This window comes from Sceloporus occidentalis, unplaced genomic scaffold (genome assembly GCF_023333645.1).
Source record: "Sceloporus occidentalis isolate IW3139 unplaced genomic scaffold, rSceOcc1.0.p SCAF_41, whole genome shotgun sequence".
NCBI classification, from domain to species: Eukaryota; Metazoa; Chordata; class Lepidosauria; order Squamata; family Phrynosomatidae; genus Sceloporus; species Sceloporus occidentalis.
In genome coordinates this window covers 9,068,014-9,095,961 of record NW_028317021.1, presented here as the reverse complement: position 1 = coordinate 9,095,961, position 27,948 = coordinate 9,068,014, and the positions used below count along the sequence as shown (strand labels likewise).

General features: G+C 44.4%; 1 pseudogene across 1 annotated transcript; it reads left to right on the top strand.

Moving 5' to 3' along the window:
- The first annotated feature begins 14 nt into the window (after positions 1-14).
- On the top strand, positions 15-27,948 carry LOC149290139 (tetratricopeptide repeat protein 28-like; annotated as a pseudogene). The gene is made up of 22 exons (XR_016277273.1): positions 15-225; positions 3,477-3,624; positions 4,164-4,436; positions 4,637-4,767; positions 5,157-5,664; positions 6,277-7,621; positions 8,817-9,342; positions 9,450-9,559; positions 10,628-10,757; positions 11,640-11,867; positions 12,035-12,206; positions 12,954-13,106; positions 16,341-16,488; positions 16,596-16,775; positions 18,915-19,662; positions 20,329-20,453; positions 23,322-23,559; positions 24,142-24,218; positions 24,339-24,362; positions 25,367-25,496; positions 26,328-26,435; positions 26,572-27,948. The product of XR_016277273.1 is annotated as a tetratricopeptide repeat protein 28-like (transcript).

Here is a 27,948-nt window from a genome sequence, read left to right as displayed (position 1 = left end):
GATGGCCTCTGGGGGACCCCCCAAAAGGAAGAGGAAGGGGATGGGAACGATGGGAGCAGCGGTGGTTAGGAGGATGGGGAGGCCCTGAAGGAGGAAGAGGAAGAGGAAGGGGAGGGTTTTTTTGGGGGGGGTTTCTGGATTTTGGGGTCCCCTCTCCCACCAACTAGGACCACCCCCCAATTGACGCTCCGGACAAATATGATGAAATGGCAGCCCAGGAAGAAGGTCAGTAATTTTGGGGGGAACCCCCCCACATTTCCATGGATGGATGGACCCCTCCTCACCTCTCTTTTCCATTCCCTTCTTCCTTTCCTTCATCCCCCCCCCCCCCATTTCCTTCTCTCAGATTCCCTTATAAGGCTCTTTTGTTAAGGGACCGGCCTCTCCCTTCTTTCTCTCTCTTCCCTCCTTCCTTCCTTTCTCTCCTTCCCTTCTTTCCTCTCATCTCCTTCCTTCCTTCCTTCCTTCCTTCCTTCCTTCCTGCCTTCCTTCCTGCCTTCCTTCCTTCTTTCCTTCCTTCCCAATCTTTTGGGGGGTCCCAGGGACACCCCCTCATCCTTATCATCACCCTCGTCTGTTTCGTTCCCTTCTTCCTCTCCTTCCCTTCTTCTTCCCTTCTTTCTCCCCTTCTTTCTTTCCTTTCCTTTCCTCTCCTTCCATTCCTTCTTTCCTTCCCAATTTTTTGGGGGTTCCCAGGGACACCCCACATCCTCATGCTCACTCTAATCCTTTTCTCTCCTTTCTCTCCTTCCTTCCCTTCTTCCTTTCTTCCTTTCTCTCCTTCCTTCCTTCCTTTCCTTTCCTTCCTTCCTTCCCTCCATCCTTTCTTCCCTCCTTCCCAATCTTTTCGGGGTCCCAAGGACACCCCTCAAAGGACCAATCATCCTCATCCCCCTCATCCTTTTCTCTCCCTTCTTTCTCTCCTTTCCTCTCTTTTCTTCCCAGATTTTGGGGGTCCCAGGGACAACCCTCATCATCCTCACACTCATCCTTTTCTCTCCCCCTTCTTCCTCTCCTCTCCTTCTTTCCTTCTTTCCTTCCTTGATTCCTTCCTTCCTTCCTTCCTTCCTTCCCAATCTTTTGGGGGTGTCCCAAAAAACCCATCCTCATCCTCTCCCTCATCCGTTTCTTTCCCTTCTTTCTTTCCCTCCTTCCCAATCTTTTGGGGTCCCAGGGACACCCCTCAGAGGAACCATCATCCTCATCCTTTTCCTTCTTTCTCTCTTTCCCTTCCTTCCTCTCTCCCTCCCTCCTTCCTTCCCAATCTTAGAGAGAGAGAGAGAGAGAGAAAGAGAGAGAGATTTTGGGAGGGGTCTGTCTGCATTGCTCTCTGTCTGTCTGGGAGGGTCTCTCTCTTCCATTCTTGTTCTTTCTTCTTCTTCCTCCTTTCCTTTTCCTTCCTGAGTGAGACAGGAAGGAAGAGAGGAGGAAAACATCAGGGAAGAGGAGGAGAGGAGGAAGGAAGGAAGGAAGGAAAGAAGGAAGGAGGTGAGGTGAAAGAGGGGAGGAATAGATGGAAGGGAGGAAAGAAGGAAGGAGGGGAGAGATGACAGGGGAGGAATGGAAGGAAGGAAGAAAGGAAGAGGGAGAGATAAAAGAAGAGATGGATAGAAGGAAGGATAGATCAGATAAAAGGGAAGGAAGGAAGGAAGGAAGGAAGGAAGGAAGGAAGGGAGGAGAGCTGAAATGGGAAGGGTATTTCCCTTCATACTTCTTCTTCACTCCCTCCTTCCTTCATTTCTTCATTTCTCCTTCCTTCCTTTCTTCTCCTTTTGTTCTTCCTTCACACCATCCTTCCTCCTTCCTCTTTTGTTGCTTCCTTCCTTTCTTCTTTCTTTTCTTCCTCCATCTGTTCTTCCTTCCCACCATCCTTCCCTCCCTCTTCCTTTTTCTCCCTCCTTCCTTTCCTTCTGTTTCCTTCCTTCCTTCCATAAATACTCGAATACTCCACACAAAAATACTCTTTAAAAATACTCTATATAGATACTCAAAATAAATACTCTAAATAAATTATATAAATACCCTGCTCTTAATAAATACTCTGAATACTCTATAAAAATACTATGAGTAAATACTTCTAAATAAATGCTCTACATAAATACTCCACTCCATATAAGTACTCTGAATAAGTACTCTTTATAAGGTATAAAGTATATAGAGTATTTATTCAGTGTTTTATGTGTAAATACTCTACTCTTGAATACTCTGTAAATATTTATATAGAGTATTTGGAATATTTATATTTATAAACACTCCAAATAAATACTCTATTCTGAATAAATACTCTACATAAATGCTCTATATACATAATCCACTATAATTAAATGCTCTAAATAAATGCTCTACTTTGAATAAATGCTCTGAATAAATACTCTAGGTAAATACTCTGCATAAATGCTCTATATAAATATCCACTCTAATTAAATACACTAAATGAATACTCTACTTTGAATACTCCTATTAAATACTCTATTCTGAATAAATATTCCACATGAATACTCTAAGTACATACTCTGCATAAATGGTCTACATAAATACTCCGTTCTAATTAAATACGCTAAATAAATGCTCTAAATAAATACTCTATTTCAAATAAATACTCCAAATAAATACTGTAGTCTGAATAAATACTCCAAATATATACTCTGTTCTGTATAAATACTCTGCGGAAAGGCTCTATATAAATATCCACTCTAATTAAGTACTCTAAATAAATACTCTGAATAAATACTCTACTTTGAATAAATACTCTGAATAAATCTACTTTGAATAAATACTCTAGCTAAATACTCTAGGTAAATACTATGCATAAATGCTCTATATAAAGATCCACTTTAATTAAGTACGCCAAATAAATACTCTACTTTGAATAAATACTCCAAATAAATACTCTAAGTACAAACTCTGCATAAATGCTCTATATAAATATCTTCTCTAATTAAATACGCTAAATAAATACTCTACTTTGAATAAATACTCTAGTCTGAATAAATACTCTGCATAAAAGCTCTATATAAATATCTACTCTAATTAAATACACTAAATAAATACTCTAAATAAATGCTCCACTTCAAATAAATACTCTGAATAAATACTCTAAGTAAATACTCTAAATAAATGCTCTAAATAAATACTCCACTCTATATAAATAATCTGAATAAATGCTCCGAATAAATACTCTACTCTAAATAAATACTCTAAATAGATAAATAACTCAAGCTAATAAAATAGAATAAACTGAATACTTTTCAGTTGACTTCTCAGCTGTTTTTATTATTACTATTGTTATTACTATTACTTTACTCCAAGTGTTGTTCTCCCTAGTGGATTTCCGCGACGGCACACGAATTCGAACCCACTCGGACGCGGCTGATTTAAACACGTTACCAGCGGATGCGCCGTATTATTAATTGCTGACCATACGTATTTAAAGATGGCGGCCATAATCCGCACTCGCGTCTTCTCTTCCTCCGCAGGCCTACTTCCGACAAGGCGTCGCCCTCCAGTACTTGGGCCGCCATGCCGACGCTTTGGCCGCCTTCGCGTCCGGTTTGGCGCAGGACCCAAAGAGCCTCCAGCTGCTGGTCGGGATGGTCGAGGCTGCCATGAAGTCCCCCATGCGAGGTGAGTGCGCCCTGGAAAGCGTCCTCTCTAGGAACCCGCAGGTCCTCCGGCGCAACTCTATGGTCAACCGTATAGTCATGCTGGAGGACCTACAGACGCCTAGATAGGTCCTCAAGCAAACCTCTATGGTCAGTGTCTGCCAGGATTGGACCATAGAGTTGTGCTGGAGGACCTACACATTCCTAGATAGGTCTTCCAGTAGAACTCTATGGTCAGCATCTGCCAGGATTTACCATAGAGTCACGCTGGAGGACCTACAGATGCCTAGAGAAGTGTCCTCTCTAGGAATCTCCAGGTCCTCCAGCACAACTCTATGGTCAACATCTTCACGAAGCGACTAGAGAAGTGTCCTCTCTAGGCATCTCTAGGTCCTCCAGCACAACTCTATGGTTGGCATCTTCCAGAAGCGACTATAGAAGCGTTCTCTCTAGGCATCTCTAGCTCCTTCAGGAGGGGGACAAAATGGTGGTGGCCGTCGCCGGGGGGGGGGGGGGTGTCGCACGCTAACGTATTTCCCGCACCTTTTTCATCCTGTGCAGAGTCGCTGGAGCCGACCTACCACCAACTGCAGAAGATGAAGCTGGACAAGAGCCCCTTCGTGGTGGTGTCCGTCGTAGGCCAAGAGCTGCTCACCGCCGGCCATCATGGTGCTTCGGCAGTGGTCCTGGAGGCGGCACTCAAGATCGGCACCTGCAGCCTGAAGCTGCGCGGCTCCGTCTTCTCCGCCTTGAGCAGCGCCTATTGGTCGCTCGGGAACGCCGAGAAGAGCACTGCCTACATGCAGCAGGACCTCGACGTCGCCAAGACCTTAGGTACCGCCTCCTACGTGGTTTCGGCGCGGTTCACATGGGCGCAACGCTCCTGCACAATTTGGACGGTTGGGACGTTTTAGGGAACCTTGTACGTTAATTCTGTGCAGTGCGGACAGTCGGGAGCACATCGGGAAACCTCGTGTACCGACTTAACGTTAATCCCGCGCAATTAGCGGCGCTAAAATCTGTATCCCTCGCAGGTGATCAGATGGGCGAGTGCCGCGCCCACGGGAACCTAGGCTCCGCCTTCTTCTCAAAAGGCAATTACCGTGAAGCCTTGACGAACCACCGGCACCAATTAATGCTGGCCATGAAGCTGAAGGATAGGGAGGTGAGTGGTTATTGATCGCTATTGGTTATTGATTACGTTGTTATCGGTTCGTGAGGGGATGCCCGGGGGGCGGAGCTTTGTGCCATCGATCTCCACCTCTGTCCCAAAGTTGCAAAGCATCCAAAGGCATACTAATCTTGATTATTTATCACTATTGATTATTGATCACGTCGTTATTGGTTTGCGAGGGGATGCCGGGGGACGGATCCGTGCGCCGCTGATGTCAGTCTCCGCCTCTCTCAGAGTTGCGATTGATTCGGAAGCGCACATCTTGATTATTGATCGCTATTGATTATTGGGGATGCCAGGGAAACGGACCTGCGTGTCGGCAACTGACTTTCTCCTTTCTCTGTCCGCTGTCCATTTGTCCATCTGTCTGTTGTCCGCAGGCGGCCTCCTCGGCACTGACCAGCCTGGGCCACGTCTACACGGCCATCGGCGACTACCCCAACGCTCTGGCCAGCCACAAGCAGTGCGTCCTGCTGGCCAAACAGGGCAAGGATGACCTCTCCGAGGCTCGGGAGCTGGGCAACATGGGCGCCGTCTACATCGCCATGGGCGACTTCGAGAATGCCGTGCACAGCCACGAGTGCCACCTAGCGCTGGCCAAGGACCTGCGCAACCGGAAAGAGGAGGCCCGTGCATACAGCAACCTGGGCAGTGCCTACCACTACCGGCGCAACTTCGACAAGGCCATGTCCTACCACAACCACGTCCTGGAGCTGGCCAGGGAGTTGGGGGAGAAGGCCATAGAGATGCGCGCCTACGCCGGCCTTGGACACGCCGCCCGCTGCATGCACGACCTGGAGAGGGCCAAGCAGTACCACCAGGAGCAGCTCACCATCGCCGCCGGGCTCCGGGACCGCGCCGCCGAGGGAAGGGCCTCCTCCAACCTTGGTAAGAGCGGGTCTGGCACCGAACGGCGGCAATCTTGGTGCGCTCAGACATAATAACGGTCGACACGGGTCATTCAGTTGCGGAAGAATTGGGTCTGACCAGGACTAGTTTACTAGGCCATAATTTGACCATAGAGGCATGTGATGCCTCTATAGGAATCTCTAGGTCCTCCAGAGCATCTCCATGGTCATGCAATGCCTATCTAGGAATCGCTAGGTCTTCCAGAGCAACTCTATGGTCATGCAACGCCTCTCTAGGAATCCCTAGGTCCTCCAGAGCATCTCCATGGTCATGCAACGCCTCTCTAGGAATCCCTAGGTCCTCCAGAGCAACTCTATGATCAGTATCAATCAGAAATTGATGCTGGAGGACCTACGAATGCCTTGAGTAGCGTCTTCTCTAGGAACGTCTGCTGCAACTCTATGGTCAGAGTTGCGCCGGAGGACCTACAGATTCCTAGAGAGGTGTCCGAACTACTTTGTTCCCAGGGGATACTCTCTAGGCCCTCCAGCGCAACTCTGTGGTTGACCCCATAGAGAGGACATGTCAATCAAACCCCCAAACGGCACGTAGTGGCACAATTAATTGATTGCTTTTCTCCGTCTCGCGCAGGAATCATCTACCAGATGAAGGGCGACTTCGAGGGCGCGCTGAAGCTCCACAAGACGCACCTCTCCGTGGCACAGGAGCTGAACGACTACGCGGCGCAAGGCCGCGCCTACGGGAACATGGGCAATGCCTACAGTGCCCTGGGGTGCTTCGACCAGGCGATCAAGTACCACCGCCAGGAGCTCCAGATCTCCATGGAGGTCAATGACCGCGCCTCGCAGGCGTCGACGCATGGGAACCTCGCCGTGGCGTACCAGGCCCTCGGCGCGCATGACCGCGCGCTCCAGCACTACCAGAACCACCTCAACATTGCCCGCGAGTTGCGCGACGTCCCCAGTGAGGCCCGTGCCCTGGCCAACCTGGGCAGCTTCCATTGCTCCCGCGGCGAATTCGCACAGGCGGCACCGTACTACGAGTCGTACTTGCGACTGTCGCCGGACTTGCAGGACATGGAGGGCGAAGGGAAAGTGTGCCACAACCTCGGATACGCGCACTACTGCCTCGGGAATTATGAAGACGCTGTCAAGTACTACGAACAGGACTTGGCGCTGGCGAAGGACCTGCGCGACAAGCTCAGCCAGGCGAAGGCGTACTGCAACCTAGGGCTGGCGTTCAAGGCGCTCGGCGACAACACCAAGGCGGAGGAGTGCCAAAAGTACCTCCTCTCGCTGGCGCAGTCCCTTGGGAATGCGCAAGCAAAGTTCCGCGCGCTGGGCAACCTGGGCGACATCGCCGCTTGCCGCAAGGACGTCACCGGCGCGGTCCAGCTCTATGAGCAGCAGCTGGCACTGGCGCACCAGGTTGGCGACCGACGCATGGAGGCTGGCGCCTACGCCGCTTTGGGTGCGGCGCACCGCTCGATGCAGAATTACGACAAGGCGCTGGGGTACCACACACAAGAGCTAGAGGTCTACCAGGAGCTGGGCGACGCGGGCGGCGAGTGCCGTTCACACGGGCGCCTGGCAGCGGTCTACATGTCGCTGGGGAAGTATGCCATGGCGTTCAAGTGCTACGAGGAGCAGCTGGAGCTGGCGCGGCGGCTGAAGGACCCCAGCGCGGAGGCGCAGGTCTACGGGAACATGGGCATCACCAAGATGAACGCCGGTGCTGTCGAGGAGGCCATCGGCCACTTCGAGCAGCAGCTGGCCACGTCGCAGCAGCTGAGCAGCGGTGGTGACGCTGTCCTGGACCGCGGCAGGGCTTACGGGAACCTCGGTGACTGCTACGAGGCGCTTGGCGACTACGAGGAGGCGGTCAAGCACTACGAGAAGTACCTCTCCGTGGCGCAGAGCCTCCGGCGCATGCAAGACCAGGCCAAGGCCTACCGGGGGCTGGGCAGCGCACACAGGTGAGAGATGGGCGTCATGGTGGCGGCAGGTGGCGCGGCAGGCGAGAATGGTGCATACACACACACCCCCGACACGACGAGATATGGAAGGGAAGGCTTCTTTTTTCGTACCGTGGCAGGTATTGACCATAGAGTTGTGCTGGAGGACCAACAGATGCCTAGAGAGGCCTTCTCTCTAGGGATCTCTAGGTCCTCCAGTGAAACTCTGTGGTCAACTTGCGCCAGGCATTGAGCATAGAGTTGCACAGGAGGAGCTACAAATGCCTCTCTAGGAATCTAGGTCCTCCAGGGGAACTCTATGGTCAGCATCTTCTAGATGCCTAGGGCAATGTCCTCTCTAGGAATCTCTAGCTTCTCCAGTGGATCTCTATGGTCAAAATATACCAGATATTGGCCATAGAGTTGCACAGGAGGAGATAGAAATGCCTAGTGAAGTATCCTCTCTAGGAATCTCTAGGTCCTCCAGGGCAACTCTGTGGTCAACATCTTCTAGATGCCTAGGGCAGTGTCTTCTCTAGGAGTCTCTAGGTCGTCCAGTGGATCTGTATGGTCAACATATACCAGACATTGGCCATAGACTTACACAGGAGGAAATACAAATGCCTAGTAAGGTATCCTCTCTAGGAATCCCTAGGTCCTCGAGTGCAACTCTATGATCTACATCTTCCAGATGCCTAGGGCAGTGTCCTCTGTAGGAGTCTCTAGGTCCTCTAGTGGCTCTCTGTGGTCCACATATACCAGACATTGGCCATAGAGTTACACAGGAGGAGATAGAAATGCCTAATGGAGTGTCCTCTCTAGGAATCTCTAGGTCCTCCAGTGGATCTCTATGGTCAACATATACCAGACATTGGCCATAGAGTTACACAGGAGGAAATAGAAATGCCAAGTGGAGAGTCCTCTCTAGGAATCTCTAGGTCCTCCAGGGCAAGGTCAGCATCTTCTAGACACCTAAGGACGTGTCCTCTCTAGGAACATCTGTTTCTTCTGGTGCGACTGCGAGGTCGACCATAGAGTCTCACTGGAGGACCTAGAGATTCCTAGAGAGGACAGCAATCGGATGTGGAAAAGCCATATCTGCAGGTGCTGGGTGTTAGAACCATAGGACAATACAGTTATTAGAGACCCCAAGGGCTGCCCTGCGGCATTCGACCGGCGCCAACGCTCCAACGCGGCCTCCATTTTGTCCCCTCAGGGCGATGGGGAGCCTGCAGCAAGCGCTGGTCTGCCTGGAGAAGCGCCTGGTGGTGGCGCATGAATCTGGTTCGCTGTCGGACAAGGCGCAGGCGTACGGGGAGCTGGGCCACCTCCACAGCCAGCTGGGCAACTTCGAACAAGCCGTCTCCTGTCTGGAGCGCCAGCTGGGCATCGCCCGCGAGACGCGGGAACCGGTCGCTGGAGGCCGCTGCGGCGTGCGGCCTGGGCGGCGTCTACCAGCGCACAGCCGACTACGATGCGGCCCTCCGCTACCACCAGCTGGACCTGCGCATCGCGGAGGAGGATGGCGACGCCACGGGACAAGGCAGAGCCTATGGGAACATGGGCCCTGACCTACGAGGCACTGGGCGCCTATGAACGCGCTGTCGTCTTCCAGGAGCAGCACCTTAGCGTCGCCGCGCAGACCAACGACCTGGCGGCCAAGACAGCGGCGTACAGCAGCCTCGGGCGCGTCCACCACGCCCTGCGCAATTATGCCCAGGCTGTCATGTACCTCCAGGAAGGTGAGGGGCGGCGGCAGATATGTAAAATACGAGAATATGGGAGGGGAGTGGGTCAGGGGGGGTTCCCGCCCACCGCGATTGGCGTCCGGCGTTGTTGTTTCCCACAGGTCTGCGTCTGGCGGAGCAACTCGGTCGCCGGGAGGACGAGGCCCGGATCCGCCACGGATTGGGTCTGTCTCTGTGGGCCAGCGGAAACATGGAGGAAGCACAGCATCAGGTGAGCGAAGGAAGGGAAGGAGGAAGAGGAAGGGAAGAGAGTGAAGAAGGAGGAGAGGACAGAAGGGGAGGAGGAAGGAGGAGGAGATCCAAGGGAGAAGGGAGAATGTTGGAAGGAGGAAGGGAAGGAGGGGAAGAGGACGAGGAGGAAGGGAAGGAGGAGGAGAGAAGGAAGGAGGAGGAGAAGACAGAAGGGGAAGAGGAAGGAGGAGGAGATGCAAGGGAGAAGGAAGAAGGAAGGGAAGGAGGGGGAAGAGGAAGAAGGGGAGGAGAGGAGGAAGAGAAGGAAGAAAGGGGAGAGTAGAGAAGGGGAGGAGGGAGGAGGAGGAGATGCAAAGGAGAAGGAAGAAGGTTGGAAGGAGGAAGGGAAGGAGGAAGGAGGGGAAGAGGAAGAGGAGGAATGAAAGGAGGAAGAGAAGGAAGGAGGAAGAGAGGACAGAAGGGGAGGAGGAAGGAGGAAGAGATGCAAGGTAGAAGTAAGAAGGTTGGAAGGAGGAAGGAGGGGAAGAGGAAGAGGAGGAAGGGAAGGAGGAGGAGAGGAGGAAGAGAAAGAAGGAGGAGGAGATGCAAGGGAGAAGGAAGAAGGTTGAAAGGAGGAAGGGAAGGAGGAAGAAGAGGAAGGGGAGAGAAGAAGGAGGAGGAGAGGAGGAAGGAGGAGGAGATGAAAGTGAGAAGGAAGAAGGGGGAGGAAGAAGAACAAGGAATGAAGAAGGGAAGATGAAAATGATAAAGAAAAAGGAGAAAGAGGAAGAGGAGTAAGGAGAAGGGGAGGAAGAAGGAGGATGCGATGAAAGTGAAAAGGAAGGAGGGGAAAAGGAGAGGAAAGGAAGCGGAAGAGGAGAGAAGGGGAAGAAGGAGGAGGAGGTGAAAGTGAGAAGGAAGGAGGGGGAAGAGGAAAAGGAGGAGGGAAAGGGAAGGAAGGGAGGAAGAGGGAAAGGAGAAGAGGAGGAAGAGGAGGAACATGGAGAGGGAAGGGGGACGTCTAGGGGAGGCCTATAGACCCACTCTGTGGCTCGGGAGGGACGCCTGGACCGTCCTGGGGCTGACCACCTGTGTCCGCTGACCGCAGCTCTACCGCGCTTCCTCCCTCTTCGAGGGCATCCGCCGCGAAGTCCGAATCGGCGCCGACTACAAGATCTCCCTCTTCGACCTCCAGACCTCCTGCTACCAAGCCCTCCAGCGTGTCTTGGTCAGCCTCGGTAAGACACACGCCACGGACGTGGGCGCGCGCTTCCGTAATGTCTGATAGATCCAAGATTGCGTCAATGTCCATCTTAATCCCCTGTCGAGGAGGATATCCCCATTACTGAGCACTGATCGCCATTTTCCTTCTTCTACTCCTTCCTTCCCCTTCCTCCCTTCCTCCCTTCCTCCCTTCCTTCCTTCCTTCCTTCTGTCCTTCCTTCCATCCTTTCTTCCCCTTCCTTCCTTCCTTCCTTCCTTCCTTCCTTCCTTCCTAAGTTCCCCTTCCTTCCCTCCATCTTTCCTTCCCCTTCCTTCCTTCCTTCCTTCCTTCCTTCCTTCCTTCCTTCCTTCTTTCCTTCCTTCCATTCATCCTTCCTTCCTTCCATCCTTCCTTCCCCTTCTTTCCTTCCATCCATCCTTCCTTCCTTCCCCCTTCCTTCTTTCCTTCCCCTTCCTTCCTTCCATCCTTCCTTCCTTCCAACCTTCCTTCCCCTCCCTCCCTCCCTCCCCCTTCCTTCCTTCCTTCCTTCCTTGCTTCCCCTTCCTTCCTTCCTTCCTTCCTTCCTTCCTTCCTTCCTTCCATCCTTCCTTCCCTTTCTTTCTTTCTTTCTTTCTTTCTTTCTTTCCCCTTCCTTACTTCCCTCCATCCCTCCTTCCATCCTTCCTTCTTTACTTCCTTCCTTCTTTACTTCCCCTTCCTTCCTTCCATCCCTCCCTCCTTCCTTCCTTCCTTCTATCCCTCCTTTCATCCTTCCTTCCCCTTCCTTGCTTCGTTCCTTTGTTCCTTCCATCCTTCGTTCCTTCCTTCCATCCTTCCTTCCCCTTCCTTCCTTCCTTCCTTCCTTCCTTCCTTCCCCTTCTTCGCCGACGTTTACGTATTCACCGCCATTTTCTAGGCCACCATGATGAGGCACTGGCGGCGGCAGAGCGCGGCCGGACGAGGGCCTTCGCGGACCTCCTGGTTGAGCGCCAGACCGGTCAGCCGCAGCCACCGGACCTTGACCCTTACTCCCCGGTGACGGTGGATCAGGTCCTAGAGGCGGTCAACGGTCAGCGAGGGCTGGTCATCTACTACTCTCTGGCCGCAGGATACCTCTACAGCTGGCTCTTGGCGCCCGGCGCAGGTGGGTCATTCAGAAACGCGAATCGGGCGCCGTTTGACGCCTTTCAGACCGCCGTGGCCCGACACCGCGGGGTTTCGTAATTTCGTGTGCAGTTTAAACTCACGAAGGCACGACTCACGTAAGGGATTTTGTCCTCTTTCCCTTCCTCTTCCTCTCCGCGCTTTTAGGGATCCTGAAGTTCCACGAATGCTACTTGGGGGACGGACCCTCGGAGGACGCCGTGGAGGACTTTCACGATGATGGTGTCGGCGCCAACCTCCATTCCACCAACAGCTCCGCCTTGGAGATGCTCGGCGCCAGCATCCGCCAGGCCCTCGGAGTCGACTCCTACTACGCGCGGTGAGTGGCGCCGGTGGGCGCAAAAATGGCGGCGAAGGGAGACGCGCCGTTCCCCTTCCTTCCTTCTATCCTTTTTTCTCTCTTCCTTTTCATCCTTCCCTCCTTCCATCCATCTTTCTTTCCCTACCGCTTTCCTCTTTCCCTCCTCTTTCCCTCCTCTTTCATCCAACCTCTTCCCTCCTTCCCTCTTTCTTTCTTTCTTTCTTTCTTCTCTTATTTCTTTTTCTCATCCCCCTATCATCCATCCTTTTTTCCTTCTGTCTCTTTCCCTCTTTCTTCTTCCTTCCCTCCTTCTCAGTCATCCATCCTTCTTTCCCTCCATCCCTCTCTCTCTTTCCCTTCCTCCTTCCCTTCTCAGTCATCTATACTTCTTTCCCTCTTTCCCTTCCTCTTCCTTCTCTCTTCTTCTATTTCCTTTCCTCCTCCTCTATCTATTTTCCTCTCCCTCTATCCATCCATTCTTCTTTCAATCTCTCTTTCTCCTTCCTTCCTTCCTTTCTCTGTCATCCATCCTTTCCCCTTCCCTCTTTCCTTTTCTCTTCTTTATTCCCTCCTTTTCTGCCATCAATCCCTTCTTCCCTTCCTTTTCCTCTTCTTTCTTCCCTCCTTCTCTTCCTGCCTCTTCCCCTTCATCTTTCTCATCCTTTCCCTTTTCCTCGTTCCCCAATTCATCCTGGGGTCTTGCTGGGGATGACCCCTGACCCCCTCCAACCCCAGCGACCGCCGTTTCCCGTCTTTTCTGAACAGGGCGTGCGCCGGCAGCGAGACGGAGAGCGAGGCGGGGGACCTGACAGACCAGCCGCCGTCCGAGGAGCTGGACGACAGGATGACCGCTGCCGCAACGACCTCCGACCCCAACACCTTCCTCCGGATGGTCAACCGCAACAACCTCCTCAACAGGCGAGGCGCTTTCGGAAACACGGATTCGCGCGATAACTGCTATTCGTTTCATTTAATCGTTTGATTGTTTTTATTTAATTATTTAATTATTATGTAACGAAATCATTTGATTAATTTGTTATTTATTTAATAATTGTTATTTATCTTGTTTATTCGTTTAATTATTATTCATTTAATACAATCATTTAATTTAATTATTTAATTATTATTTATTTAATTATTATTTAATTTAATCATTATTATTTATTTTATTTATTCATTTAATTATTATTTATTTAATGAAATTTAGTTATTTAATTATTAATTGATTGATTGATTTAATCATTATTTATTTTATTTGTTTAATTATTATTTATTCAATTTAATAATTTGTTTTTTGTTTAATTTAATCATTTAATTATAAATTTTATTCACTCTTAAATATTGTTAATTTAATTTACTGAATTATTATTTTATTTTATTATTTAATAATTTGTTTAATTTATTTAATAATTTTATTGTTTATTATTTATTACTTAAATATTATTTAGATATTATTCAGATATTATTGAAATATTATTTATTTCATTTAATCATCTAATTATCATTATTTAATTTAATCATTTAGTTATTATTCATTTATTCCAGAAAGCTCTAGAGCAGTGATGGCGAACCTATGGCACGTGTGCCAGAGGTGGCACACAAAGCTTTCTCTGTGGGTACATGTGCCGTCGCCCCAGCACAGAGTTTGCCAGAGTTTGTTACTAGAAAGCCAGAGGGATATGGCACGTTGCGATAAATAAGCGGGTTTGGGGTTGCAGTTTGGGCACTCGGTCTCGAAAAGGTTCACCATCACTGCTCTAGAGGGTTTGATGGTTGATAATGCCGGTGATTCTGTTGAAGCCTTGGTGAATATGTGGAACACCGATGTTACTAAGGCCATCAACACAATCGCTCCTGAGCGTCCTTTCCGACCCGCCTCAAATCGCAAGCCCTGGTACACCTGAGAGCTGAAGAATATGAAGCGGGTGGGAGAACGACTAGAGCGCGATTGGCGGAAATCTGGACTCTTATCTGACAGAGCTCACCATAGGAAATTCCTTTTTTCTTATGGAGAGACAATTAAAGCAGCAAAGACATCCTCCTCGTCTGCTCGTATTGCATCTGCAAAGTCTCGTCCAGCAGAGCTGTTTAGGGTGGTGAGGGAACTGACGGTGATGCCATCTACCCAGAACCCTCTACTTAACCCAACAACGGCCTGCTGTGATGCTTTTAACAACTACTTTGCAGACAAAATCTCTCAGATAAGAGCCCCATTTGGATGCCAATGTTGAAGCAAAACCAACTACTGAGGTGTCCAGTAAACCCGTTTATGAGATTAAACTGGATCACTTTGAGCTTGTGAGTACTGATGACGTGGATAAGATCCTTGGAGAGGTAAAAAAGACAACATGCCCTCTTGATCCCTGCCCATCATGGCTGGCCATCCAGGGGGGTGAGGCACTGATGGCACTTCTCAGACGTATCATCAATGCCTCCCTTGGGGAGGATCATATACCATCCACTTTGAAAGAAGTGATCATTAGACCGCTCTTGAAAAAACCCTCCCTGGACCCCCTGGAGATGAAAAATTATAGGCCTGTTTCTCATCTGCCATTTCTGAGCAAGGTGATCGAGAGGGCAGTTGCACTTCAGCTCCAAGCCGTCTTGGATGAAGCCGATTGTCTTGATCCATTTCAAACGGGCTTCAGGACCGGGTATGGGGTGGAGACTGCCATGGTCGCTTTAACTGATGACCTTCGTCTAGCCATTGACAGAGGGAGCGTGACCCTGTTGGTGTTGCTGGACCTCTCAGCGGCATTTGATACAGTAGATCACAATATCCTTCTGGAACGCCTGAGAGAGTTAGGAATTGGAGGCACTGCTTTGCAGTGGTTCCGCTCCTTCCTCTCGGGCAGGTTCCAGAGGGTGATGCTCGGGGACAGTCGCTCTTCAAAAACAGAGCTTGTGCTGTCTTTCAAGGCGCCATCCTGTCCCCGATGCTATTTAACATCTATATGAAGCCGCTGGGAGAAATCATCTGTGGATATGGGGCTGGGTGTTATCAATATGCTGATGACACCCAAATATATTTCTCCATGTCCCGGTCATCAGTGACACCGACAGATGGTATCTCTCCCCTCAACCAGTGTCTTCAGGCAGTAATGGATTGGATGAGGGAAAACAAGCTCAAGTTGAATCCAGACAAAACGGAAGTACTTATGGTAGGGGCCCCCAAACCAGGGATTGGGCTGCAACCTCCCATCCTAGAGGGGCTCACGCTCCCCTCAAAGGACTGTGTTCGCAGTCTGGGGGTGCTTCTTGACCCGTTGCTTCAGATGAGGAATCAGGTGAATGCAACGGTCAAGAGCGCCTGCTATCAGCTTCGGCTGATACGCCAGCTGTGCCCTTTCCTGGAACAGGGTGACCTCGAAACTGTAGTGCATGCGCTGGTAACCTCTAGACTTGATTTTTGCAATGCGCTCTACATGGGGCTACCCTTGTGCCTAGTCCGGAAACTCCAGTTGGTACAGAATATGGCAGCCAGGTTAGTCACAGGAACAGTAAGGAGTGACCATATAACACCAATACTGAAGTCACTCCACTGGCTGCCTATCAGTTTCCGGGCACAGTACAAGATGTTGGTTATCACCTTTAAAGCCCTACATGGCTTGGGCCCAACCTATCTAAGGGATCGCCTGCTTCCATACAATCCGCCCTGTACCCGCAGGTCCTTTGGGAGGAATTTATTACAGCCCTTAAAGACCAGGTTGACGGTGACCTCCCAGAGGACATTCTCTGCAACCGCTCCCAACTTATGGAATGGCCTGCCGGACGAGGTCCGTCAAATTACCAACCTAGAGAGCTTTAAAAAGGCCATCAAGACAGATCTCTTCCGGCAAGCCTTCCCGGAATAAAATGCTCGGCCACAAATAAGACTTCCGATCCAGTGAACTCTGCCCATGATGATTTTTATTTAGCTTAGTCGGTTTTAATATGTAGTTTTTAATCTTACATTGTTTAATCTTGTTTTAAGGGGGGTATTATGTATATAGAGATGTATTTTAACCTGTTGAACGCCGTTTTGATTGCCTGGCAAAAAGCGGGATAGAAATAAAATTATTATTATTATTATTATTATTATTATTATTATGTAATTAAATTATTTATTTAATTATTTAATCGATTGATTTAATTTACGTATTTCTTGCGCAGGAACTGTCAGAGCATGAGCAGCCTCCTTAGAGCAACCGTTTCGCCGGCAAAGGACGCGTCGGCGTCTTCGTTGCTGCGGCGGACCACGTCCTACTCCAAGTCCCCTCTGCGCACGCTTTACGACCTCCTCATCGGGCCTCTGGAAGGCGTGAGTTTTTGCGCGGCTTTCTGCGATGGCTCCGACAGCGACGTCGTGTGCCTCAAAATGGTGGGCCGGTTTGACGCAGTTTTGTCTCTCCTCCATTTTTTCCGCAGGGGCTGATGCACGCCAGCGGCCCAGTGGGTCGCCACCGCCATTTGACACTGGTCCTGGAGGGGGAGCTCTTCCTGGTCCCCTTCGCGCTCCTCAAGGGCAGCGCCTCCAACGAGTATCTCTACGAACGCTTCACGCTCGTCGCCATCCCTTCCATGCGCGCCCTCGGCAACAGCGCAAAGGTAAGATGCCATTTCCCCATAGTCCTTTGCCGTCCTTTTTTCAACAGGCGTCGCAGACTCAGGAGTCCTTACAGAGCAGGCGATGCGGTTTTTACGGGGTTTTAGCGCTAATTAAAAGCGCTAATTATATGTAGTGTATAAATATATTTATTTAATATTAATATTATATCAATTATAAAACATATATTTAAATATATATTTAATATATATTAAATATATTTTTAATTGTACATTTTATAAATATATATTTTATTATATATTATATATTAATATATGTAAAATAAATAAATATTTTATATGATATAATAATAATAATAATTTGTTTTATTTATATACCGCTATTCCAAAGATCATAGCGGTGAACAGCAAGTAAGCTAATTAGCAAGTAAGCTAATTTGTCCCCAACAGTCTGGGTACTCATGCAAGCCTGAGTCGAGCTTGGGCCCTTTTGCTGGTCTTGAACTCTCAACCTTGTGGTTTTGAGTGAATGGCTGCAGTACAGGCATTTAACCACTGCGCCACCAGGGCTCCTTCAATTTCAATAAATAAATCAATGTTTATATACATTTTCTATTTATTTTGAATAATTAATATGAATACATATTTTAAATTATATATACACACACACACACACACACACACATAATTTACATAAATAAATACATATTTATTTACATTTATTATTTGCCGGTTTATAATTAAATTATATTAATTTAATGTTGGTATATTTAATATATATTAATATATTTAAAATAAATACATACATACATGCATACATACATACATACATATATATATAATTTAATTAAATAATTATATATTTATATACATTTACTATTAAATATTTTGAATTGCTGGTTTATATATTAAAATATATTAATTTAATGTAAGTATATTTAATATATAATATATTTAAAAGAGATTAAATATACACACATATATATGTTTAAAATATTCATTTGTTAAGAAATGAATATAATATTTAAAATATATTGAATATTTTTTGTTAAACATATTAAATAGTATGACTTTCTTAAATATTTTGCACTTTACATATTACAAATTATATTATATATTAATGTTATATATTAATATATTTTACTATATTAAATATATATTTTATATATATTATTTATGCTAATAGATTTTATATATTACATTTTTATATCTAATTTTAATTTTTATTAAATATATTAAATGACATTTAGTATAATACATATACTAAACATATATTATATATGTTTAGTATATGTATTAAATATATATTTAATTGATATAATAATGTAAATATATTTAAAATTTTAAATATGTATTTATATGTATTTATATATTGATATAAATATTTATCTATATTTTAAACATCGTATAAATATAAATAGATAAATATATTAGATATATAAATGGATAAATATATTAGATATTTAAGATATGAATAAATATTTATATCAATATGTAAATAAATAAATAAATATTTATATGTACATATAAATAAACATATGCAATATTTAAAATATAAATAAATACTGATATCGATAAATAAATAGATAGATATTTAAGATGAAAATAAATATTTATATCTAAATATAAATAAATAAATATTTAGAATCTAAATAAATATTAATATCAATATATAAATAAATACATATTTAAAATATAAATATAAATAAACATTTATATCAATATATAAATATATTAAATGTTTAAAATTTAGATATTTATATCAATATATAAATAATTAGGTATTTAAAATATAAGTAAATATTTATATCAATATACAAATAAATATATTAGATATTTTAAAATATTTTTAAATATAAATAAATATCAATATCAATATATAAATAAATATATACATTTTAAAATATAAATAAATATTTATATCAATATATAAAAATAAGATATTTAAAATTAAACATTTTTATCTATATAAATAAATACATTAGATATATAAAATATTAATAAATATTCATATCAATATATAAATAAATAGTTATTTAAAATTTAAATAAATATTTATATTAATAAATATATTAAATATTTAAAATATAAACAAATATTAATATCAATATATTCATTATTAATTACTAATATATTAATTATTTATATATTGATATTAGTATTTAATACCTTTTAATTCAGCTCCAGCAGAAGAAAGCCGCCGCCTCTTCCTCATCTTCTGCCGCCACCGCTGCTGCCACGTACGCTTGTCCCTCGCCATCTTCGGCCGCGGTGGTGGGCAACCCGGCACTGCCTCCGTCGGTGATGGACCGCTGGCTCTGGGGCCCGATGCCGTCGGCCGAGGAGGAGGCCTTCTCCGTGGCAGAGATGCTCGGATGCCAGCCTTTGGTCGGCGCCACCGCCACCAAGGACCGCGTCGTCGCCGCCTTGGCACAAGCGGAGTGCGCCCACTTCGCCACGCACGTCTCCTGGAAACTGTCCGCCTTGGTTTTGACCCCAAATGCCGAGGGCGGCGGCGCTGGGAATGCTTCGTACGCCAATTCGTACACGATCCCGGAGTCGCTGCGGACACCGGATGATGACGCAGAAAGCATGGCGGATGTCCCTCCGCTCCAGGAGTTCCTGCTGACCGCTGCCGACGTCCTGGACCTGCGGTTGGCGGTCAAGCTGGTGGTATTAGGGGCGTATCCGGAGTCGCACGGGAAAGTGACTGCCGACGGCATCATCGGGCTGACGCGGGCATTCCTGGCGGCGGGCGCGCAGTGCGTCATGGTGTCCCTCTGGCCGGTGCCGGTTGCCGCGTCGAAGGTGTTCATCCGCGCCTTCTACGCGGCGCTCCTCAATGGGATGAAGGCCAGCGCGGCGCTTGCGGACGCCATGAAGGCAGTCATGGCAAGGAAGGACTTCTCGCACCCCTCCAACTGGGCAGGTGAGGGCGCGGCAGCAGCACAAGATGGCGGCCGGAGTTGGGCGCCAATGGGACGGAGCGGTCATAATAGACCTTAATGTGTATTAACATTATTGCATATTAACACACATTATATATACACACAGACACACACACACACACACACACATTATATACATATTAACATTAAATCATATTGCTAACTTATTATATATATATATATATATATATATATATAATTTGTATGTGTGCATATATATATATATATATATATTATGTATAATATTATATTAATATTATATATATAGATAGATAGACATTATAACAAAAACATGTTCTATACATATTAACGTATTAATTAATTATTTAACATTTATAATATATTATAATGATATTATTAATAAAATATTAATATATTATTTAATTTTAAATAATTAATTATTTAATTAATTATTAATATAATTATATAATAAGATAAATATAATATTAAATATATTATATAATATTAGGACAGATATAATATTAAGATAATTATTATCTGCCAATATTAATAATTAAAAATTAATTAATAATTATAATTATTATGAGTAATTAATTAATAATTAATAATTAATTCAACAACCAATGGCACAAAACATATCGTAAGCCAGGGAAATGCGGGACTCATTTTCATGTTTTTCGTGCCAGGATTCACGCTGATCGGGAGCGACGTGAAGCTGACCAGCCCTTCGTCCCTCATCGGTCAAGCGCTGACTGACATCCTCCAGCATCCGGACCGAGCACGTGACGCCCTCAGGGTCCTCCTCCATCTTGTGAGTATTTTTGGCATCGGCGCTAAGAACGCGCCAACGGCATTAAAATAAATTAAGGATTAAAATAAATTAAATTTGTTTAAATAATATATAATAATAATAATTTAAATTTTTCAAAAAATGTAATATATGTTTTGGAAAAATATAATAAATTTTAAATGAATTATAAATTTTAAATAAATTTAAAATTTATAAATTTTAAATAAATAATAAATAAATTAAAACACTCTGGCCCTCCATTCTGGTAGTCAAGGGCTGCTGTCTCAGCCCAGGATTTCCTCTGCCCCATCCCAGATTCGCCCCTTTTCCCTTGCTGCCCCTCACTCCTGGAACCTTCTTCTCCCACAAGCAAGAGCCATCACTTCTTTAACCAGCTTCAAAACGAAGTTGAAAACCATCCGGTTTAGAGAAGCCTTCCCAGGCATTGCATAATGGTTGCTTACTATTTGATGTTCTTTTGGTGCCTGTTTATCGAACAATTTCCTGTATTGCTATGTACTGTATATGTATTATCCTACCTGAGAGTATGTATTTTCCCTCCAGTCCATCTGCCTTGGTCCAGGCCTTGGAGATAGAGAGGAACTGCTGGACCTCTTACCCTTTCCTTCCACCACTCCCTTCTCCTTTTGTGTCATGTCTTTATAGATTGTAAGCCCGAGGGCAGGGAACAGTCTAATTAAAAAGATTGTATGTACAGCGCTGTGTAAATTTACAGCGCTTCATAAATAAAGGTTAATAATAATAATAATAATAATAATAATAATAATAATACAAGTTTAGGAAAATGTAATATTTTTTAAAAATATAATATAAATTTTGGAATATATAATAATTAGTTTTAAATTTCAAAAAATATAATATATGATATTATAGGCTTTGGAATATATAATAAATGGTTTAAAACATAATTTGTAATACCATAACATTTCTAAAATATAATAATAGGTTTTAATTTTTTTAATATAAAATAAGTTTTGGAAAAATAATAATAAATTTCAAAATTTTAAAAATATATAATTTATTATATTATAACTTTTGGAAAATATAATAAGCAGTTTTAAAAATTTAAAAATATATACTTTTTAAAAATATATAATACATGATATTATAGGTTTTGGAAAATATAATAATAATGTTTTAAATTTTTCAGACATATAATTTGTAATATAAGTTTTGGAAAATATAGTAATAAATTTTAATTTTTAAAAAAATAATATATTTAATATTATAGGTTTTCTCAAATGTAATAATCAGTTTAATATAATATATAATATTTTAATTATTATATATATTATACTATATTATAATATTATATTTATAATAATATATATTTTAGTATTGTAATATTAATTATAGTATTGTAATACATAATATTTATAATACTGTAATATTAATTATAATATAATTTCTTTGATAAAATTACCAGCTTGGTAGATGAAGGGAATGCTGTGGATATAGTATATCTTGATTTCAGTAAGGCCTTTGACAAGGTTTCCCATGACATTCTTGCAAACAAGCTTGTAAAATGTGGGCTAGACAAAGGAACTGTTAAATGGATCTGTAATTGGTTGACCGGCCGAACCCAAAGGGTGCTCAACAATGGCTCCTTTTCATCCTGGAGAGAAGTGACCAGTGGGGTCCCACAGGGCTCTGTCCTGGGCCCAGTGCTATTCAACATCTTTATCAATGACCTGGATGACAGAGTTGGGAGCATACTTATCAAATTTGCAGATGACACCAAATTAGGGGGAATAGCTAATACCCCAGAGGACAGGATCAAGATTCAAAATGACCTGAATAGACTAGAAAGCTGGGCCAAAGCTAACAAAATGAAATTCAACACAGAGAAATGTAAGGTATTGCACTTAGGGTGGAAAAATAAAATGCACAGATATAGGATGGGTGACACCTGGCTGAATGAAACTACGTGTGAAAGGGATCTAGGAGTCCAAGTAGACCACAAGTTGAACATGAGTGAACAGTGTGATGCGGCAGCTAAAAAGGCCAATGCTATTTTAGGCTGCATCAATAGAAGTATAGTGTCTAGATCAAGAGAAGTAATAGTGCCACTGTATTCTGCTTTGGTCAGGCCCCACCTAGAATATTGTGTCCAGTTCTGGGCGCCACAATTCAGAAAGGACATTGAGAAACTGGAGTGTGTCCAAAGGAGGGCGACAAAAATGGTGAAGGGTCTGGAATCCATGCCCTATGAGGAAAGACTTAGGGAGCTGGGGATGTTTAGCCTGGAGAAAAGAAGGTTAAGAGGTGATATGATAGCCCTGTTTAAATATTTGAAAGGATGTCATATTGAGGAGGGAGCAAGCTTATTTTCTGCTGCTCCAGAGAACAGGACCCGGGACAATGGATGCAAGCTACAGGAAAAGAGATTCCACCTGAACATTAGGAGGAACTTCCTGACAGTAAGGGCTGTTCGACAGTGGAATGCACTTCCTCGGAAAGTGATAGAGTCTCCTTCCTTGGAGGTCTTTAAACAGAGGCTGGATGGCCATCTGTCAGGGATGCTTTGATTTGGATTTCCTGCATGGCAGGGGGTTGGACTGGATGGCCCTAGTGGTCTCTTCCAACTCTACGATTCTATGATTCTATGATTCTATAATGTTGTAATATATAATATTTACAATACTGTAGTATTAATTATAATATTTTAATATATATTTATATTTTAATATTAATTATAATATAATATTGTTATAATATTTATAATATTTATAATATTATATTATATTACAATATTATAATATTTATAGTATTTTTAATATCAATTATAATATTAAGTGTCTATTAATGGAATAACTGTAATTGTGCCGCCGCCGATGGCGTGGTTGCCTTCCTTCCTTCCATTTGCAGGTGGAGAAGTCCCTCCAGCGCATGGCATCTGGTGTCCCGGTGAAGGCACTGTACACGTCACAGCAGAGCGTGGAGCGCAAGGTGGGCGGGGTCGGCGGGTGGCAGGCGCTGCTGACGGCGGTGGGCTTCCGCCTGGACCCTCCGTCTGCCGGTCTCCCCTCCGCGGCCGTCTTCTTCCCGACCTCTGACCCCGGAGGACGCCTCCAGGATTGCAGCAACACCCTCCAGGCACTGCTGGGTAAGAACGAGGGAATGAGGGAACGAGACAGAGAACGGATGAATATGAGAGAGAGAGAAGGAGAAAGAGGGAGGGAGGGAAAGGAAGGGAGGAAGAATGAGAGAAAGAAAGAAAGAGAGAGAGAGAGGAAGAAATAGGGAAGGAGGGAATGAAAGAAAGAGAGAGAGATTCAGAGAAAGAAAGAAAGAAAGAAAGAAAGAAAAAGAAAGGAGAGAATGAGGGAATGAAAGAAAGGGAGAAAAAAGAGAGGAAGAAAGGGAAGGAGGGAATGAAAGAGGGAAGGAAAGAAAGAAAGAGAGAGAGAAGGAGAAAGGGAGGGAGGGAGAAGGAAAGAAAGAAGGAAGGAAGGGGAGGGAAAGAAAGAGAAAGAGGGAGAAAGGAGAGGAAGGGAAGGAAGGGAAGAAGGAGGAATGAGAGGGAAGGAAGGAAGGGGCCAAAAGAAGTGATGGAAGAAGGAAGAATGGGAGGAAAGAGGGAAGAGGGAAGAAGGGATGGAAAGAGAGAAGGAGAAAGAGGGAGGGAGGGAGAGGGAAGTGCAGGGTGTTTTTGGGGTCCGACGCGTAACTTACTTCTTCTTCCTAGGCCTCCCAACCGCCGCCCTCCAAGCGCTTTGCAAACTCACTTCCGCCTCCGAAACCGGGGAGCAGCTTATTGGCCGGGTGAGGAAACAGCGGCCTACTTCCTTTTCCTCTTCCTCTTCCTGGCAGCCATTTTGCGGGCGCTAAACACCTTTCTCTCTCTCTCTCTCTCTCTCTCTCTCTCTCTCTGCTTCCCAAAAGGCTGTTAGAAACATGGTGGGGATGGTAAGTACGGGGCACCCAAAAAAAAACAAACCAAAAAACGGAACACGTCTGCGCCGCGTATGACGGCGACTATATTGTGTCGTAACGTTAATATAATTAATTACGCCGTTAATGTTTTAAATAATTTTTCACATTATTTTTAATTATTGTTTTTATTATTTAATTGTTTGATTATTTTTAAATTATTATTTTTACTTATTTAATTTTTTAAATAATCTTTTAAATAAACATTTTAAATTTAAAATTTTTTAAAATATTTTAAAATAATATTTAATTTTAAAATGATTTTAATTGTTGTTTTTACTTATTTAATTTTTTAAAGGATGTTTTAAATAAGTATTTTAAATTTTAAAATTGTTTTTAATTATTTTTACTTATTTAATTATTTTTAAAATTATTATATTTGATTTAATTATTTTTAAAGAATATTTTTCATAATTTTAAAATTGTTTTATTATTATTTTTAAAAAATATTTTTAATTATTTAATTATTTTTGAAATTATTTTTAAATTATTGATTTAATTATTTCTAAAATATTATTATTATTTAATTATTTTTTAATTATTATTTAATTATTGATTTAATTATTTCTAAAAATTTTATTTATTTTTTTAAATAATATTTTAAAATAAAATTTATTTATTTCACCAAACCAAAAAATAAATGCCTGTCTGGGAATCTCCTCCAACTCAACTCTATGATCAATATCGATGGATGCTGACCATAGAAGAACGCCTCTCTAGGAATGTCCTCCAGTGCAACTTTATGATTGACATGAATAGATGTTGACTAGAGAGGAATGCCTCTCTATAGTCCTCCAACTCAACTCTATGATCAATATTGATGGATGCCAACCATAGAGTTGCGCCGGAGGATTCCTAGAGAGGACATACTAATTGGATACGCAAATAATAGAACCGCGTAATTTGAAGCCGCAAGCGTGGGGGTGCAGAGCGAGGCGGCGCAATCCTGACCACCGCATCTCTGTCTCCTTCCTGCGCAGCTCCATCAGGTCTTGGTGCAGCTCCAAGTTGGGGAGAAGGAGCAGGACTTCTTATTGGCCCCCATCCAGGTCTCCATCAGCGTCCAACTATGGCGGCTCCCTGGGTGCCACGAGTTCCTGGCGGCGCTCGGTAAGTCCCCTGCGGTTCAGCGTGCGGGTTGCAACGGACGGCGTTCGTTGTCTCGGAGGGAGGGGTTATTAATTATATTATATTAATTATATTATATTAATAACATATAATTAAATGTAATAAATATAAATAATAATTAAATATATATTTATAATTATTTTATTATAATTTAAATATAGGTATTTAATTTTTATTTTATTAAATTACTTGATTCATTATTATTATTTAAATAGAAGTATTAATTTTATTTATTAATTATTTAAATAAAGGTATTTAAGTTCAATATTATTTAATAGTTATTATTTTAATATTTAAATATATGTAATTTTAATTTATTTAATTTATAATTTTAAATATTATTTAAATATATTTTATTTATTTTAATAATTATTTTTTAAATATAATTTCAATTTTATTTAATTATTTAAATAGTTATTTTATTTATATGTAATTTTAATTTTGTTTAATTATTTATGTGATTTTATTATTATTTTATTTGTATTTAATTAGTTATATAATGATTTAATTTATTTAAATGTTAATTTTTTATTTATAAATTATATATAATGATTTATTAATCTTATTTAAATAATAAAATAATAATAATTAAATAATTATTAAATAAAAATTACACATATATTTAAATAATAATTAAATAATAATTAAATAATAATTATAAAATAAAAATAAATTACATATAATAATAATAATAATAATAATAATAATTAAATATTAAGTAAAGTTTAAAAGATGCGAAAGCTAAACATGCGCCTAAACCTAACATAAACCCAGTCCTGAGTTCGAATTTCTTTCATTTACGGGTTTCCGCAGGCTTCGATTTGTGCGAAGTCGGCCAGGAGGAGGTCATCGTGAAGACGGGGAAACAGGCCAGCCGCCGGACGATGCACTTCGCGCTCCAGACCCTCCTGGCCCTTTTCGGTGAGCGATGGGACTTCCTGCCATGCAGGAATACACAGAACCCTCCTCCTGCCATGCAGGAATACATAGAACAACAGAGTCCGAATGGACTACGGAGGGCCATATGGTGCAAACGTATTCTCCTTTCTCCCCGCAGATTCGACCGAACTCCCCAAACGCCTGAGTCTGGACAGCTCCTCCTCCCTTGAATCCTTGGCCTCGGCGCAGTCCGTCTCGAACCCAGGACCTCTGCCGTATCCGAACCCGCCCTTTTCCCCGGATAACATGGCTTCTGACACCATCTCCATCTACAGCCTCAGCTCTGTCGCCTCGTCGGTCAGTTTCGCCTCCAAACAAGATGGACGCCACGACTGCGCAGAGAGGCTGAAAAACGCATTCCCGACGCAACAACGGATGCCGTCTGCTGCCGCCAAAGACGACAACGACGACGACGAAGGCTTCTCGGTCCTCAGCAATGAACCGCTAGCGACATCCATGATGGCCACCCTTGTCCCCAGCCCCAACTTGCTGTTCCAAAAGGTCGGGCCCCTCGCTGCCGCATCGGATGCTGGCGCCGAGTTGGACCACTCCAGTACGGAGACGGACAGCACCGTCAAGTTGCAGGACGACGGCGGCAGTGGCATGCGCAACCTGAAACTCGACCCGCAGACGTTGGCGCAGAAGATCCTGGCAGAGACGCAGACGCACCTCCTCGCCGTGGAGCAGTTCCAGCGCAGCAATGGTGGCAACGGCGGTGTCCTCAGCCGCAGCAGCAGCCTGGATGCTAGATCCGTGACGCCCAGCGGCGCGTTGTCTTTCCGTTCGTCGGAGACCAGCGCCTTCAGCCGCCCGTCGCCGCTGAAGCCGATGCCCCCCGCCAGGAGCTCCTCCCTCCAGAAGGTCTGTGCGGCGTACGATGGCGATGCCAAAGATGGGGGCCGGCCATCCCCCGTCTTCCGCCTCAAATACCCCACTTCGCCGTACAGCGCCCACATTTCGAAGTCGCCGCAAAACACCTCGCCGAGCTCGGGGCACCATTCGCCGGCCACCAGCACGCCTTCACCGGCGCTGTCGTACTCCTCCGCCAGCTCGGCGCGGTCCAGCCCCGCCGACGCAAACAAAATGGCCGCCGTTGACGACAAAGTCCAAGCCGTCCACAACCTGAAGATGTTCTGGCAGAGCGTCCCGCAACAACCCTCCGCAGCCAAATCCCTGCACAGCGGCGGTGGCGCGGTGCTTAATTCTTCCCGCCGCGACGTATTGACTTTGTTGAACTTGTCACCACGTCGTGCGAAGGAGGATGCTGCAGAGATGAAGGACTTCTCGGCGCCGCTCCCGCTCGGGAGGAACCCCCCCAACGGATGCCGGCGTACGGACAGCACCGTCGGACCCCTTGCGCCGACGACGCTATCCTCCGTGCGGCTCACTTCGGCAAATCGCTATAAGTTTTTGTCGCCCGGACGCTTCTTCCCGTCTTCAAAGTGCTGAGGCACAGTTCTGCGTTGGTTTCACAATTTCAGGATTATCGGTGGGG